The sequence below is a fragment of the Lissotriton vulgaris genome, chromosome 5 (assembly GCF_964263255.1).
Source record: "Lissotriton vulgaris chromosome 5, aLisVul1.2, whole genome shotgun sequence".
Classification (NCBI taxonomy): Eukaryota; Metazoa; Chordata; class Amphibia; order Caudata; family Salamandridae; genus Lissotriton; species Lissotriton vulgaris.
In genome coordinates, this window is record NC_141693.1 from 1,568,880,129 (window position 1) to 1,568,892,914 (window position 12,786).

Consider the following 12,786-nt stretch of genomic DNA (forward strand, 5'->3'; position numbering starts at 1 on the left):
ACTGAACAATTCAGTGTCAGTTTCAATCTCTCTTGAGTAAATCTATGCTTCGGAAGACCAATTAATTGATATGAGCTTCTGGAGATGACAGTTTTCTAGATGTAACTTCAAGGAGGCATCATAGACTTAATAACCATTGGTTACAAGAGACCTAACATTTAGTGAAGTGTTCTAAAGTCTAATGTGAACGTCAGTATTAAGATATACTTTACTGCCTTGACAAACATTCAACCTATAGGTCATTTCTGTATCTGAGAAACAGTTTCTCTGCTATTGTAATGCCTAAGTGTTAGTTTCAACAGAGGTACCTGTAGTGAAGCAATCCACACAATTTGCTTAGTAAAACTATGTTATTCCCAAGGTACAGAGCCACACCAGGAGTCGTTTACCTAGCTCCTCAATCTATCACATACCATGGTTAGAACATCAGTGACATTGTAGGTCGCATCATTAGAATCAGGACATACATTAGAAAGATAACAAACCCAGAGCACACACCCATCCTTTATAACTATTTATAACAATACAGAACACATACCCATCCTCATACAAAGGAATATAAAAAGTTCACAACAATAGCTGTAGAATAACAATATAACATAAAATGAAAGAATACCTTGCTATACCTCACTCCATAGGGCAGAACACTTACATCCCAAACCTCCTTAAGTCAACATCCTGGAAGGCGGCAACCCCCATGGGGGAATGGCGTCGTTAGTGGCAGCCAAAGGGCCGACCCGGAGCCGGTTCACTTCCGGGTTGCGTGACCCGGAAGTGAGCGTCGCGTCAGGACCAATGGGAACAAAGCACGAGGTACGCCCCGGAAGTGTTAGTAGAGCGCGAGGCTTAAAAGCCCGCGACCAGCCTAGAGGCCCCCTCTTTGTCCGCTGATCATCCAGGAGTCGGACGTCTCCAAGAGAAGACATCGTGGGAGCATCGCGTTGGAGTTTACAGCGAGAGTTAATCCGACTCGTGGTTTAGGTTAGCGGGCCTTGCAGTGTGTGCTAGATTTCCTTATTTTACAGCTTTCGTGCTTAGTTTCTGGATTTGAACATTGTTTGCAGGGGGGGGGGTTTTGCCGCGGTAAATCCTCGTGTCCAGGGGGAGGGCGAGCGCTGGCGCTTGATCATCTGACTCCCTGGGTCCGGGCCCATCCGCGGCGCGGTGGGCCTAAAAAAGTCGTTTGCGTTCTTTTCGATAAGTTTTAACGTTGTTTTCTTTAAGTGCAGGATGCCGTCGAAGAAGGTACCGAAGGGTAAACAACCCGCAGCCAAGAAGGGGGAATTCCTTGCCTTTACGGAACTGCTGGAGTTCACGAGAGAAAAGGGCATGGATTGGGTACTAAAGAATATGAGAGACGGGGCTAAAGCAGATGCGAACTCTCAGGAGGAGAGGGGGAGAGGCAAAAGAGCGAAGCAGACCCCAGAAAAGCTTAGAAGCTCGGCAAGAGGCAAACGGTCTAGGCCGACGGATTCGCGACCAGTATCACCAGGTGAGGAGGAGGCCCCAGAGACAATTGATTCGAACTCAGGCGCAGAAAACGACCCAGATGACGCCGAAGGGCAGTATGGGGCTACTAGGCCTACGCAGAAAGGAGGATTCCCCGTCACTTCTGTGGAGGGGTCCGGACCGCACGGTATGTTACCGCCAGTAGTGGCACAGCCGGGTAGCGGAGTGTCGCAAGTTTGGGTTCAGCCCGGGGGGGTCGCTCAGTTACCAGGGAGGCAATTATATGGGTCGCATGGTCAAGCGATAGGTAGCAGCCCGGTAAGCTCAATGTTTCCTGCCTACACAGCTCATGGGTCCCCCTTAGCGATGACTGCTTTCTCTAATCTAGGGTGTCCAAGTCAGGGCTCAAGGGCGAATGCCGTGGTTGATGTCGCGGGTCCCTCTAATGGCCAGATACATGGAGGGTTTGGGGGGCAACCAGCTGGTTCCCCATTATTAGCTTTCAGCCCTCTAATGTTCGGTTCTTCCTCGATGACCTTATCGCCGTCCGCGGGGATAACTTGGCATGTGCCAGCAGATATGAAGGACAGGATACTCAGAAGCGAATACATAGAAGTGTTCGACCTTATCAATGCGGGGGTGGCGGCCGGAAAGCCCAAAGCCGGAAAGGAGGGAGATTACAATCAGAAGAAATCATGGGTAGAATGGTCCATGAAGAATTGGATCACGGGATTCGCAATATATGCCGCTGTTATGCTTGAGAAATATCCTGTTTTAGGCCCACAAATGATGAGCTATATATCATTGATACATGGAGCGGCAACGGAGTTTCCAGGCCAGGGGTGGCTGAAATATGATAAAATGTTCAGGCAGATGAAGGCAGTTCACCCGGGTATAGCATGGGACCAGCGGGAGATCAATTTGTGGCATACAGTCTTTTATTCCACCCCTTCAACGCCTACCCCAGTACCCGCAACTCAGAACCAGTCCTTTCGGACTGACAAAGGGGTCGGTGAGAAAAAACAGGCCTGCTGGCAGTTTAATAGAAATGAGTGTACCAGGGGGGTCTCGTGTAAATTCAAACACTGCTGTTCCTACTGCGGGGGTACCTCTCATCCCGAGATTAGGTGTTTTAAGAAAACTGGTAACCCCAAAGAACAAGTCAGCCACAGTGCCCCAAAAGGAAAGCCAACTAAGACCCCCGACAAAGCTACCAACTCCAATTAAACGGCATGTCCTGACACACCTCCTCAGTAAGTACAATAACCTTGGGGAGGCTCAATTCCTACTGCATGGTTTTACAATTGGCTTTCGTATCCCGTCTTCAGCCCCACCTTCCAATGTCCCACCTCGCAACCAGAGCTCAGTGTTGCGAAACATGGAGGCAGCTCGAGAGAAGATCATGAAGGAGGTAGCATTGGGGCGGGTTGGGGGCCCTTTCACAGAACCACCTACCCTTAATCTGGTTTGCTCACCATTGGGTCTAGTTCCGAAAAAGGAGGAGGGTAAATTCCGTCTGATCCATAATCTATCGAGTCCCCCAGGGCTCTCAGTAAACGATAAGTTAGACCCGGATCTGTGCTCCGTGAAGTATACCAAATTTGACACGGCTATTGAGAAATTGCAGGCATTTGGGGAGGGAGCCCTAATGGCTAAAGCCGATATTGAGTCAGCCTTTCGGTTACTGCCCGTGCACCCGGACGACACCAGGTTCTTGGGCTTCACATTTGACGGTAACTATTTTCTGGATTTGTGTATGCCTATGGGGTGTTCTATTGCCTGTGCAGTTTTCGAGACTTTTGCAAGATTCCTAGAATGGGCGGTTGAGCAGTTTCTGGCCTCGGACAACTCACATGCTGTAGTCCACTACCTGGACGATTTTCTGTTCATGGGTCCCGAGGGTTCCCAGTCGTGCAGGAAGGCCCTGCTGGGCTTCCAGTGCTTGGCTGAGGCGCTCGGAGTACCTTTGGCGGCGGAAAAAACTGAAGGCCCGGCCACGTGTTTGACCTTCCTGGGCATAGAGATTGATACGACAGCAGGAGTGTGCAGGCTGCCAAAAGTCAAGGTCGATGCCTTTAGGGCCGCTATCGATGGCTGCCTGGGGGCAAGGAAGGTAACCTTACATCAGCTACAAGTTCTTCTGGGTCAACTGAACTTTGCTCTGCGGGTCATTCCTATGGGCAGGGCCTTCTCCAGGAGTATAGCGAGGGCGATGTCTGGGCTGCGGGCCAAACACCACAGAGTGAGGCTTTCAGCCGAAGTTGGAGAGGATCTTATGATTTGGAAAAGTTTTTTGAGGGACTTCAATGGCACGGTATTGTGGCGAGCAGCCTGTTCCTCTAATACGGATCTTGAGTTGTTCACCGACGCTGCAGGTAGTATTGGTTTCGGAGCTATATTCGGTCAAAAATGGTGTATGCAGTGCTGGCCAGATGACTGGATCGAGCGAGGTCTGACTACTAACATTTCCTTCCTTGAACTTTTCCCAATAGTGGTGGCTTTGCACTTGTGGGGAGATCTGCTGGCAAACAAGAGTATAGTATTCTGGTCAGACAATATGTCCGTAGTCATGGTGATTAATAGCCAGAGGGCCACCTGTACTTGGGTACTCAGGTTGTTGAAGGAATTGGTTTTGCAATGCCTGAGCCATAATGTCCAATTCACTGCTAAATATGTTCCAGGTGTCGAAAACAAAGCGGCTGATGCATTGTCTCGTTTTAAGTTGACAGAGTTCCGGGAGCATTGGCCCCAGGCGGAGACGTCAATGTCAGCCTTCCCAGCGGAGCTATGGAAGTTTGGTGCCCCACAGCCCCCGAGTTGATATCTGCATCCTTGGCTCCAAGGACTATGAGTATGTATCAGAGGTCATGGGAGTCGTATATGGCATACATGAGGGGTGTGGGTGCAGCGGACTTCTTTGCCCCCCAGAGTGTATTAGGTTTCATCGTGCAGCAGAAAGAGCAAGCGAAGTCGGTAGCATTCATGAAAAGGCAGTTGTCGGCTTTAGCATTTTACGCGGGTCTACGGGGGGTGTCTGATCCGACTAAAGACCAGAGGGTTAGAAGAGCAATGAGAGGTTGGGAGCGCCTTGCGCCCGGGGAGAAAGATTGTAGGAGGCCGATAGACGTAGAAAAACTGATAAAAATCTTAGGAGCTCTCCCTTTAGTTTGTTTCTCCCAGTATGAGACACAATTGTTCCGGGTGGCCTATACCTTAGCCTTCTGTGGGGCGCTGCGAATTTCAGAATTACTCCCGGCTTCTAAATCAGATAGGGAAGGGGGTCTGAGGTGCTCTGATATAATCGAGTCCAAAGGTGTCCTACGGCTAAGGGTGCGGAGATCGAAAACGGATCCGCTAGGTAGGGGTACCTGGTTACAACTGGGTAGAGTAGAGGGTGAACCCTTCTGTCCGGTCAACTTGCTGAGGGTATTTCTCCAAATCAGGCCCCAAGGAACTGATGATCCATGAGAATGGGCTACCCCTTGCCAGGTTCCAGTTCACTCGGGTGGTAAAAATGGCCTTGGCACGGATCGGAGTGGATCCGGCCGAATTTACATCACATTCGTTTAGAATTGGAGCAGCGACAACGGCCGCTGGCCTAGGCCTACCCGAACAGGTAATCAAAAGGTTGGGTCGCTGGAAATCATCTTGTTATGAACGTTATATCCGCCCGCAATTAATCTGACGTATCTTTCGCTTGCGTGCCTTTTGTAGGAATCGACTGCCTGTATTTCACATTTATCCTTCATATTTACTTTAGGTACCTCCCCTAAGAGAACCCAAATCTGTTGGTGCGGCCACTCTTTCATTCGCAGGGCCGGGGCGCACTTCGAAAAGACACTCAGGGACAGGGTGACCATGATGCGAGGTTGTGACCATCATTGGGTGGGAATAGGCGGGCAGCGCCTGGCGGACGTCCCGAGGGATATAAAAGCGGCTCTGGCAAAAGGCATGCCTTCGCCAGACGTATTCGTGTTGCACTGCGGAGGCAACGACATGATTCCAGGCGGGAGGAGAGAAGTGAAAGAATCCCTGTTTTCTACCCTGGCAGCAATCAAAAACATTTTCCCAGAAGCTATGGTACTGTGGTCGGAAGTCATCCCGAGACTCGTGTGGGCTCGGGGCGCACCCATGAAGGCTATAAACAGATCTGTCAAAAGACTGAACCAATCGGTGGCGGAAATCCTGAGACAATCGAGTATTAAACCGATTCGCCATAAATTAATTCAGGCAGAAAGGCCGGAGTTATATGCAAAGGACGGAGTACACTTGTCGGAGGCGGGCTTGGAGATATTTATAGAAACAGTCCTAGGAGTTGTCTCCGAAGCTCTTGAGCGCAGGGGGGGGGAGGTCGAGTCCGCCAGTAAGCTCCTCGTCCTGTGGCGGGGTTCCGGACAAGAATACCACGGGAACTTCTTGTCTAGAGACAGTTAACTCTGAACAGGTTTGCTAAATCAGTATGGACTCTGGGCTGGCGGGAGAGTTGGGGCCGACCTGCTGGTGGCCTTGGCTTTTCAGCCCTACCCCAGAGGCCGCTGGTTGCCCAAGTGGGCGCTTTCCTCACCTGCGGCTCTGTTGACCAGAAGGGGGTTAACGTATGGGGCAGGTGATCTGGATTGTGGCCTGCTGGCGCAACCCTGAAGTCAAATAAAAGGCCCAGTGGAATGGGCGGTGAATGTATATATTGTATTATAAGTGCAAGTTTATTCCTAAATACTGTATTTGAATATGTACGAATAAATAAAGAGAATTGGTGGGTCAATGAGGTAATTGACCAGAGAACTTAAATTTTAATAAACAAGCAGCACACTGCAGAAAATCAAGTACGACTCCCGAGTTTGATGTGGGGTTGGGTCCTTGTAAAGCATGCAGTGTGGCGGGGGGAGAATGCACTTTGTCTGCCATCTATGGAAGGCGGCAACCCCCATGGGGGAATGGCGTCGTTAGTGGCAGCCAAAGGGCCGACCCGGAGCCGGTTCACTTCCGGGTTGCGTGACCCGGAAGTGAGCGTCGCGTCTGGACCAATGGGAACAAAGCACGAGGTACGCCCCGGAAGTGTTAGTAGAGCGCGAGGCTTAAAAGCCCGCGACCAGCCTAGAGGCCCCCTCTTTGTCCGCTGATCATCCAGGAGTCGGACGTCTCCAAGAGAAGACACCCACCCACCCATCCCTATTAATAAGGATTCGATTAGGGCAGTAGCGGGGTTCCGGACAAGAATACCACGGGAACTTCTTGTCTAGAGACAGTTAACTCTGAACAGGTTTGCTAAATCAGTATGGACTCTGGGCTGGCGGGAGAGTTGGGGCCGACCTGCTGGTGGCCTTGGCTTTTCAGCCCTACCCCAGAGGCCGCTGGTTGCCCAAGTGGGCGCTTTCCTCACCCGCGGCTCTGTTGACCAGAAGGGGGTTAACGTATGGGGCAGGTGATCTGGATTGTGGCCTGCTGGCGCAACCCTGAAGTCAAATAAAAGGCCCAGTGGAATGGGCGGTGAATGTATATATTGTATTATAAGTGCAAGTTTATTCCTAAATACTGTATTTGAATATGTACGAATAAATAAAGAGAATTGGTGGGTCAATGAGGCAATTGACCAGAGAACTTAAATTTTAATAAACAAGCAGCACACTGCTTGTTTATTTAGTATTCCCAGAGGAATTAAGTGATTGAGTCACTCCTTGTGATTCAATGTCTTTTTCCATGTGTCTTATATCCAATTCTCCCACTGCACATAGACAAGTAGTAGTACATTTCTCATCCAACCAATCAAAATCACGTTCATTGGTACTATGGTGAAAGTCCTTCCACATGTCCTTCGTCTCAATCACCGCACACTTGAGATTCCACACTTTGCCATGTCCCAAACAGACAGCATTATGTAACACCTCCACCAATTCTTCTGGGTTATGGAACTTGCTTTCTCCCTTGTCCACGAAACCCAGTTTCCTTATTCCTTATTCTTTATTCACAGGTTTAATGCTGTTTTTGTAGTCATAGTACTTCTTACTCTTCTTTTGATTCCATGCTATAGTCTCCCTGACTGTTTCAATGGACCATGACTACACATTGGTACCAAATAACAAGCCAGGATTAGACTTAGTTCTGAGTTTCCTTCCTCTCATGGTTAAAAAAGGTGATAACTAAGTAGCTTCATTCTTTGTGACTCTATAAGCCCACACAGCTTTCTTCAGCTGAACAGCCCAGTCCAGATTGTTGGCACGTGCAGGTTGAATGACACTTTTAATGACACAGTTGAAACTCTCAACTATATCATTTCCCCTGGGATTGTACAAGGAAGCGGTTTTGAGTTTCACACTATGCAACATAATCACATTTGTAATTGAATCTTTTATCTTGGAAACATGTTCCTCACACTGTTGTGACCATTCAGATTTGTTGCTGTTCTTCAACAACTGCCTGATCTTATAACACCTCTCAGCGAACCTAGGAATGAACTTAGCATAGTATTCAGCAAGACTTGAAAATGACATAACATCATCCTTGCTTCTTGGAGTAGGAGCGCTCTTAATAGGTTGCACTAATGATGGTTTGGATTTAACCCCATATTCATCAATCACATGACGTAAGTATGTCACACTTTTTTCTGCAAATATACATTTCGTGAATTCAACCTTCAATCCTTTGGACTCAAGAATCCAATGCACCTTTGATAATTTGGAATCATGAACGCTTCTGCTCTCCCAAATATCACAATGTCATCCTGAAAAACATCATGCCTTTTACTTTACCAAACAAATTAAACATCAATCACTGAAAGACAGCCGCAGCTGATGCTAAACGAATAGGGAATGAGATTATATTGAAACCAATCATCAGAAGTAGAAAATGCTGTGAGTTTAATTGAATCAGGCATTAACGAGATTTGATGGGCCACAGATGACAAGTTAATTGTTGAGAACCATTTTCCACCCTGTAACCATTTTGCTGACTTTTAGGTAAAGGAAATTGGTCAATGATTATGTTATTGTTCAAATGACACAAATCAACGAATAGTCTTATTTTGTCTGTTGCGCTGGGCCTCCACCTATGGAGAAACCCATTCAGATGCTCCCATCAGTTCAATTACACCTGAAGACACTAACTTCTCTAACTCTTTTGAAACTGCTTCCCTTACTGCCATAGGTACATTCCTGACCTTATGCACCTTTGGGCATGCATCACCCATGAAGTCTTTTCCTCATGTCTCTCACTGCTGTCCCTTCGTCAACTATTAAAACTTGTTATTTGCTATTGGAATCCAGGATAATGTGCAACTTCTTCTGATCATACCATGCCAGCATGGATGACCTCCTTTTAGCTATGTATAGTATTCCTTGTGTAAGCCTATGTTTGAATTTGATAGTCAGCTATCAAATTCAAAGGATATCAATATTTTCTCCACCATACCATTCTGGATGTATATCAGACTCAAGCAAAGTCTCTCCTATTTTATCTACAAACTTTTACTTCTACACCTCCTCATTAACAATGGTGTAGGGTAAGCTGGAATCAGCATAAATGCTCAGCAACACACCGGCCAACTGTCATCCAGCATTCTGGCTTACACTTACAAATATTACTGCTTATATTTAGTATTAGTTTTTCTTTAACATTAATAATCATGTTAAATTCCTCATTATCTGACCATTTGTTTAACCCATTTCTCTCTGCATTCCCAGATTCTTCCCAAATACATTTAACACATTTCTTCCTTCTACGCATTTTTGTGTAGTGGCCTTTAATTTCACGTTTACTACGCTTCTGCTTGAGGGCAGGGTCGTTTTTGCTGCAAGCAAGATGTTCATTACCATCACACACCTGTTTTTTCCCTTCAATTTTGATTTGTTTACTACTCTGAACGCTACCGGATTTGTTACTAAAGCTGTTAAAAATTCTGTTAATTGAGTCAGTTTCTTTCTTCCCTTGCTTTAATGCCACTGCCCATTTTTCAGAAATGTTAAATTTCCTGACAATTGCTAATATGTCATCTAGTGATGACTCACAACGTACCCATATTTTTCCTGTATTGCTGGATTTCTAGCAAGCATGACTACCTGATCCCTAATAAGTCCTCCTGTTAGGTACCAAATTTACAATCACTAGCTAGTTTCTGTACTTCAGCGACATACTCAACGATCATTTCGAGTTTAGCTTGTTTGCATTGGAAGAATTCGTATCTTGTAATACCCATTCATACCTTAGGTGCAACATGCTTACCTAAATCATTAATTACAGCCTCAAATACATTGATGCCCACAACAACAGATATTTTGGACATGCGACTATACATTTCCAACCCCAATGTAGCAAAATCCTTTCTTTTTGCTCAGCTGACATCCTTCCTGCATCATCGATGTCCATCATGTAAATGTAGTTTATAAAGCAATCCTTCCATTCTGGCCACCGTAAAGACGGTTCAGAACCAGATGACCAGAATGCCAGAAGGGGCTGATGTAAATGTAAATTGATACTTTTATAGCGCTCTACTCACCCGCAAGGGTCTCAAGGCGCTTGTACAAATACCGCTGTTTAAACCATCCTGGCTTTCCCTGTGAGGCATCCACTCTTGGGCACCCCCAAGGTGGAGGCCAGGCATCCATAGCGTTGTGGGGGCCATTGTGGAGATTAAGCAAGCTATTGCCCAGAGTCGCAGAGTGGGACTCCATGATTGGAATAGGCACCGAGGCGAGAATTATCAGGTCCATGGAATTTTGAGCCCAAGACCCGCCGAGGTGGGGAATTGAACCCTGGTCCTGGGCTAGACCTCTGCATCAGGGTCTGCCGCTCTAATCATTGAGCCACACTTCTCCATGGTGAAGTTCTGTGTGCTCATATTTTCAAATGGACTAGTTCAGTGAGTACCACACTGTCCACTCGTCACCATTTAGCACTGCAAAAACCTTGAAATAAGTTAAAGAAGGTAACTTACTTATCATACAATCTTTTCAATTATGTTTCATCTGCTGTGTCAGTCACAGGGAATAAAAAACACTCCTTTTTAACTCCGTTCATAATTGACCGATAAGAGTCAAACTTCTACCTCGGTTCTGATGTGACAAATGCCTCTGAATCAGCAGTACTACCGAGATGGCACTTATGTGGTGTCACAAAGCTTGACCTCGTAGAAGATGCAGGAACATGGCTTGTTGCGTCTTCATCTACGCTTAGAATCACCATCTGCGCTTAGATTCACCAGTAGTCAGCACAAACATAATATACCTCGTGGGATCAACTGGAGAAGAGTGCGCAACCTAGCTTGAAAACAGTAGGTATATATTGAAGTACCTGGCACGCGACCTTCACTCCATCTGCTCTTGCCTTCTGATGAAGGATCTGAATAACAAAAAAACACAAATTTGATTAACGATATCCCGAGTTGAAAACTTAGCTGAGAAGGCGTGCCTTCTTGGTCTGCATTTTTATATAAAAATAAAAGCATTGTAGTTGTGAGGATTCAACAGTCTCTGATAATTTCCACAATTAAGTCACCAGTAGACATCCAGTGGGTCCAGAACTGTACCTCAGGCTTCTCATCACCAATTTGTAGAGAAGCAATCTACACAATTTGCATAGTAAACACCACTTTTTTCCCAAGGTGCAGAGCCACAGCATGAGTTGTGTAACCCGCTCCTCAGTGCATCGCATTAACCGGTTAGAACATCAGTGACATCGTAGATCACATAATTAGAAACAGAACGTACATTTGAAAGATGGCAACCCCACATCACATCCCCACCCTTTATATCTACTTATAAAAATGCAAAACATTATCTTCTGTACCTGGGACCTTACCAATGGCACTCGGTCCAGAACAAGACTGCTAATTCCGTCAAAGGCCACAAGATATTCGATATTTGAGTGTCACTACATTCACATCTTTCAGCTTCCAGCAATACATGTGGTCGTGTTAGATCTCTTCAACAAGTGAATGAGCCAGTAGCAGCCTATTTGAGTGATGGCTCCTCCTGGTAGCTGCATGCGTGTTGACTGACATCATCCCCTAGACTGTCTACAGAATCTGCAATCTTTGGGAGAGCCCTACTTCTACAATCTGTTTTTTGATTTAACGATTTTTCGGATAGAAAAACACAAAATTGCATTAGTAGCAAAGTGACTATTGCCCTGATCTAAAAAAACGTGCATACGCCCATTTACACTGACTAAACAAATTAACTTACTCCACTATCTTTATTTATCTTGATTTAAGCGTATCCAACAGTGCACCTTTTCTTACTAACACTCTTTTGTAGGTGGCACTTTTATTTCAACTATATATCCTCGAGCTCTGACACTTTAAAGTCTAGTCTCCTTTTATAATCCAGTGTCAAAGAAAAAGTGCACTATGGCTACTGAAGGCCTAAAATATTTATTAAGAAATAAAATGCATCTTAGGATCACAGAATCATCTAACAATGAGTCCTCTCTGCAAAGGTATAAACGTTAATGCTGCAAAGTGAAGGCCACACAAAAAATATACAGTATTTTCGAAACAGGCTTTCCAGGAGACTCACATGTTTTCAGGAAAAAAAGGACATACTCAGATGCCAGAGATTGAGATCATGGAAAAAGAAGAGGACAGCCTGGAGTTGTGTCAAGATTGTATACTTTTTGTCTGAGCAAGATAATCAACATTTTCATGTGGCAAGAGCCAAGCTATGAAAGAGAGGGTTTAAGCCCCAAAGATGGCCAGCTCCTTTACACATAATTAGCATGAGAAAGAAAATATGGCTACAGAAGTGTAGTTATACAAAGGCAATTATTTTATTAAAAAGTAGTCTTCCATTACGACCTCTCACCCCAGCTCTCTTCATCCATCTCACACTATGATCTTTAGACTCCGGTCTTCCCATCCAGTTTTTATGTTGGGTTCTTCTTCAAGATTGGCATCTTCAAGTTATTTTGCACCTTACTCATAATCATCTCACCCTCCAGTCTAACATTCGTAACCCCTAGTTCAAGGAGCATTCACCCTCATGAACTTTTTGCCACTTGTTCTGTGTTCATTGCCTTCATTATTTGAAATATCTAGTTTTGTTTTTGTTTTGATTTCGTATAAATGTTTAATATGCTCATTTTTCTGTGCTGCTTATCTCTATTGCGTGTCTTTGCATTTCCTTTTCTCTAGCATATTCATGATTCACTTTGTGAGCATCCAATCCTAGAGGAAATGATTTCAACATTTACTACTCATTCTTGACTGTCTCTATTTATCCTCTTAATCTTGGAGGTGTGGCCTCAATTCTTTTTAAGGTCTTCAAAACATAGTAGTAGAAGTGTGATCTTCAAAGAGAAATATTAATCAAGACGTGGCTTCAAGAACTGAACTCATTGCTCTACAAC

General features: G+C 45.5%; 1 protein-coding gene and 1 gene segment (V, D, J or C); both read left to right on the forward strand.

Annotated features, from left to right (window-relative positions):
• The window catches only part of LOC147716684 (Ig gamma chain C region-like), a 520,390-nt gene that overhangs the window by 214,599 nt on the left and 293,005 nt on the right, over positions 1-12,786 (forward strand).
• The window catches only part of LOC147716686 (uncharacterized), a 241,853-nt gene that overhangs the window by 169,941 nt on the left and 59,126 nt on the right, over positions 1-12,786 (forward strand). The window lies entirely within an intron of this gene.